This window comes from Lygodium microphyllum, chromosome 23 (genome assembly GCF_053477565.2).
Source record: "Lygodium microphyllum isolate KBCC chromosome 23, Lygodium_microphyllum_v1.1.10, whole genome shotgun sequence".
NCBI classification, from domain to species: Eukaryota; Viridiplantae; Streptophyta; class Polypodiopsida; order Schizaeales; family Lygodiaceae; genus Lygodium; species Lygodium microphyllum.
The window spans coordinates 6,302,458-6,308,385 of NC_141157.1; the positions used below are offsets into that span (position 1 = coordinate 6,302,458).

The window sequence follows — 5,928 nt, forward strand, 5'->3', positions numbered from 1 at the left end:
AAAAATGCTTAAGTAATCATGAGCAAATGACATTTTAGTAGTTCGTATTCACAAGGAATTTTCCTTCTTTTGCAACATTATTGTAAGTTGCTTACTATGCATTGTTATGGTCTATCATGTAAATTCACTTCCTCACACACATGAACACACACATCTATGCACAAAAGCTTCGACCTTGTATTGTGATATACAATGGAAGTGATATGATTTCTTCTATAATGTGCACTATTCAACCAAGCCCATTTGATCACTTACATGTGGCCATCATTTGCTGCCAAAATGAATATGGGAGAGGGAAAGAGATTTCCTTTAGTTAAACCACCTATGTATAGATTTGCCATCTAGGATGCCAAATAACTACATCACTATACCTTTTGTATGATCTAATCAAAACACTAATCATTCACATGAAGTCCTAAATTTGATAAGATGTCCAATATTTGCACGTGATAGTTTTGAAGTATGTTTCACTTATCTAGACTACAAAGTCTTAAATTATCTAGAAATGTGGGTATGTTTATACATACTATTATGAAAAAATGACGGATATAATAAGACATGACATTTGACAAATGCAAAATTTATTTACTTGTATGGACCAAATAGCCAAAATAGGCATCAAATTTAGCCTTGATAAAGAGAGGTGCTAGTGGGGCAAATTGTAATTTCTTAAAATGCATCATTATTTTTTGCAAGATTTTCTCCCCTCAAGCTCATTGATAGGTGAAAAAAATTTCCTCAAAGGTGCCAATCTTGGACTCAATCCCAAAATCGCATACAACACTTGTCGATGTCCTATCAACTAGGTTGATGCTTGTAAGGTTGGGCCTAGATTTGAACCAAAGCACTTCGAGCCAAGGTTCCTTTTTTTTTTTGAGAAAGAGGAAGTAAATCCTTTTCACCATCATCTGAGAAGGAAGTATTCTCTATTAAAAGGGTATTTTACGTATAAATTTAAAAAATATAACTATATTTTAAAAAAATTGAAGATGATTTATCTCCTTCTTCTAAAGAATTGAGAAGGATTTTTCTCAAGGTAAACAAGTTCTAAACTCACATTTTCCCGAATGCTGGTTTGAGCATGTGTACATGGGTGTAAGTCATCTATCACCCTTCAGTTTTGAAAGGTGACGTTTTGGTCTTTATCATAATCGAAGTCCAAAATCTAGATACTTCTGTTAGGACCAACTTCCAAGTTACGAAAGCCGTAACTTTTCTCGTTGAAGTGTAATTAGATTTAAAATAACGAACATTTTAAGATTTGGATGACATATTTGTCACGCGTGGCAAAATTTTTTGCGTGTTCTATCGACAAGCGAAAAGTCGAAAACTGTACAAGTCGTGATCCGAGGGGATACCGTCACGTAAAGCTGCAAATGAATTGGCTCAGTTTGAGGGGCGAATTCTATATAGATGGAGAGCCGAGAAGACGACGTATAAGCGGCTCCGACTGCAAGTGCTCCTGAGGATCAGTAGCTGTATCACCCATCCTAGTGTGTGTCTGTCATATTAAGCAACAAAACACAAAGACAGCTGATCGATATGACGGGCGGAGCTGGCTCTACTGCCAGAGCTGGTGCTCATGGCATAAATTGGCTACCGCTAGTATTGGTGCTCATGTCGATCTGGTTAGCTATCAGGGCTGGGGCGGCGCCCGTCCTGGCACCGGACCTGCGACAGTGCGACCTGGCCGTGGCCACATCAGCCGTGGGGCCGCCAGTCTCCCTCAGCTTCAACTGCTGCCTGCCACTGCCTCCGGGCCGTTACCAGGTGCGCGATTTCCGGTTGCCAGCCTCTCCTTGTTTGCGTGTGAGAAGGCCAGCCCACCTCGCCAACGACAGCTACATTGCCAAGTACGCCAGAGCCTACGAGCTCATGCGCGCGCTCCCTTCAAGCGACCCCCGCAGCCTGGCCGTGCAGGCCAACATCCACTGCGCCTTCTGCAACGGCGCCTACAAGCAGCCCGGCACCAACGTCAGCATGCAGGTCCACTTCTCGTGGCTCTTCTTGCCCTGGCACCGCTGGTACCTCTACTTCCACGAGCGTATTCTCGCCAGCCTGCTCGGGGACGACCCCGACTTTGCTCTCCTGTTCTGGAACTGGGACAACCAGACGCCCGGTGCAGGCGGTAATGTCATGCCCTCCATGTTCACCAGCAATACTTCCAGCTCTCTCTATGACGCCAACCGCAACCAAGCACACCTCCCCCCGGAGCTAGTGCGTCTCAGCCCGCTGTCAAGCACTATCAATAACTCTGTGGTCGTAGAGGAGAACCTCAGCGCCATGTACCAGGCCACGGTGACTGCGTCCACTGCAGAGCTCTTCATGGGGGGCGCATACAGCACCGGCACCGACCTCTCCAACTCCACTGTCCTCAATGCGCCGTTGGGTGGCAGCGTCGAGAACAGCGTGCACAACGCCATCCACTTCTGGACCGGAGACCCCAACCAGGCCCTGCTCCAGGACATGGGCACCTTCACCACGGCCTCCCGCGACCCCATCTTCTACGCCCATCACAGCAACGTGGATCGAATCTGGGACGTGTGGCGATCCTACATACCCGGGGGCAGCCGAGAACCCCCCACGGACGCTGACTTCCTCGACGCTCAGTTCCACTTCTACGACGAGAGTGCAAACCTGGTGCGGGTGAAGGTACGGGACGCCCTCGACAACAGCAAGCTTGGGGTCAGCTACGATCCCTTGGTGAGCTACGGTGATAAGCTGTGGCTTAATTATGAGCCACAGCCAGCCACCGATAGCAGCTCCGTCCCGGAAGCCAAGGCCGAAGGAGTGAAGGAAGTAGGGGCGGCCAATGAGTCGACCCCGAGCATACCTCTGGGACAGCGCTTACGCGCGCTGGTGAAGCAGCCCGCTAGGAATGACACCAACGGCACAGAGGTGCTGATGCTGGAGGGCCTGGAGTGCAACCAAGATCGCTTCGCGCAGTTCGTGGTGTTCGTCAACCTCCCCGACGCGAACCAGAGCACCGCTGTGAGCGGCGCGGAGTTCGTGGGGGCCTTCAACGTGGTGCCAGTGCCCAGGGCACCCACCCTGGTGGTGAATGCCCCCTTCGAGATCGGCGACAGCCTCCAGCGCATCGGCATCGATAAGGACGCTGAATCCCTCGTCGTCGTCACCATCGTCGTGAAGTCGTTTCCCACTACCGGCCTGACTACTCCTTTCAACGCTACAATCAAAGGCCTTCAGATTCTCTACCAATAAAAAAAAGTCTTATAAATGGCATTGCACACCTCAATTTCAATAACATGCTTTAAATAAATAAAGTGACTAGGCTCTTAGCTCAATGGTCTCTGATGCTTCGCAGGGGTTCAAATCACCCATATCAATATCAATTAGCATACTTCACATACTAAGGCACATTTCCTTGGCAAAGGCCCCAAACAAACTACCCGTGAGGGACCCTAAAGCAATCAACTATGAGAGACGAAGCTTTTGTGTTATACACATGTATTTATGTATTTATAAACATAACTTTTCACCATGTATAAACATGCTTATTAATATACCAAGAGATCTAAACGTTTTTTCAACATGATTGTATCCAAAATGAAATCAAGAACATTGCTCACATAAATTTAGCTTACACATGTAATGCAACTTATGCAGGAAGAGTGTGGTAGTCTTGAAAAACAATTGTTTAAAATACATTACTAGTGTATTATTGTCTACACATATATTAACGTATATAATAATATATTTAATTCATGTTATTATTAGAATACTATTTATTATTTTTAATTTTTATATGAGTCATTATATATAAGCATCTATATACTAATTCTTAATCATTAATAATAATAACACACGTTCATATTATACTATAAGTATATATATATTAGTAACTATAATATATATGTGCATATACTAAAAGTAAATTGTGATAATATGAATCATATATATATATATATATATAATAAATTATACATTATATTTATTATAATAAATATACTGTGCTATATATTATAATAATTATAAAAATAATACTATATATTATACCGCATATGTATAGTAGCAGTATATTTATATTTTTATATACATATGCACATTATATTGTGTGTAGATCGAGGGGACACACACACACACACACACACACACAAAACCGCTCAGCCAGGGGTTGGCATTAAACACAATACAAGTACGATTGAGCAATGGGGGTAAAAGGGAAGCCTCACAATAATAGATACACGTAAAGTATAAAATCAAATTTGAGATAATGTGGCAACCCATTTTTATGAGAACTTATATCATAACAGGATGCAACCACCTATCAACCAATGACTTAATAGAGCTTGTCTCTTTCTAGATAGTTCAAAGAACTCTATGCATGCAGCATTGCAATACCACAATACTAGACATTAGACATTATTGAGACTCAAAGAAATGTGGGTTTGACATGCAACATGCTTAGCTGGGTACATTGTGACGTCTTGACCCTACACCATGGCTTTATGAAAATGTAGCCATGTTAATAGAATATAGTTCTATTGCAAACACTGTGCTTCATAGAAGTCTAAGAAGTCCATGAACTCTACCTTACTTTGGAAGCTTGGACCCATATTAAACCATTATGGATAAAGTCACACATATTATATTGTGTTTGATTTATTTAGAAAAAAAAAAACAAAGACAACCCCCCACCACAAAGGTCTCCTTTTTCTCACATGTAACTATATTTGGAACCTATAAAAGATAATGAGGCATATTGAGTCCTTGGGCAAGTTAGACATCTCATTATCCATCTTGCATATGAAGTTTGAAACCATATAATTGATTTCATCAAGTTGTACTAATTGCTTCAAAAAATTATTAAGCTCTTAAGCATGGATCATCAATAGGTCCAAAAACGTAAAAAATGCACTTTTTTTAATCCTTTAATTAAGGAAAGAGTCAAAGAGAGTCTACCACATATCCAAGAATATGGTTTTGTTATCTCCTCCACTTTGGAGACAGTAGTCCATTTCATAATTCTCTGCTCTTTTTTAGCCAAAATGTCTAAAAACTTATATGTTTTGGTGGTCCTAATAGTCTTATCACTTACAAAAGCTATCAAAAGATATCACAAAGGTGTGACTTGAAGTTAATACTTGATGTTTTGAAAATTGTGAGATCTTTTTAAGCCCAAATATCTCATGTTTGATATATTTTAGTAGTCCCAACGGTCCTATTCAGTAACAAAAACTATCAAAAGATATGACAAAGATGGGACCTCAAGTGAATACTTGATATTTTGAAAATTGAGAGAGTTGACTATATGACTGCTTTTCGACACCCATTCATCTAGCCTATCTCGATTTTCCTTCTTGACCTTCTCTTTGAGCCTCTTTCTCTACACACACTGTGTGCTTTTCTTTTTCCATAGCATCCAGAATGTGTCCTTCTTGTTCAATGAGCTCTTGCATTGTCTATATAATAGAAGCATAGGTGAAACTTGGAAGCCCAAAACTTTTACAATAAATGATGAGATACCATGCTACTATCTTGGAAGGGCTTCACAAGGTAGAAAAAGTAAAATAAAAGGATATACAATATTATTTGAAGGGATGTATTGCTGCTTTCAAAGCTACACCTCAAGAATGTTTGCTCAACTTTAGGATATTTATATGGCTAGGGGTATATACTTGCCTCCAACTAAATGTATTTTTCTACAAATACACAATAAGTTTTGATACAAGTAATAAACATATCTTTTATTCTATTAGTGTAAATAATAAAAATAGATTATTATATGCAAACATATTTTTATTAATAAGTTTTGAGTTGTAGCCTATGGAGAGCTTGAGTGCTACTTTCCAAGACCTTAAGAGATATTAGAGACACATTGAAGTTCTTAATAAGACAATGTAAAGTTCAAGATATAATCTTATGACAGTACTTGCATAACTTGATTTGTGTTAACAATTACAAAAC

General features: G+C 40.7%; 1 pseudogene; it reads left to right on the forward strand.

The window, feature by feature from the left end:
* Positions 1-1,455: 1,455 nt before the first annotated feature.
* Positions 1,456-3,531, forward strand: LOC148015834 (polyphenol oxidase I, chloroplastic pseudogene; annotated as a pseudogene).
* Positions 3,532-5,928: the final 2,397 nt, after the last annotated feature.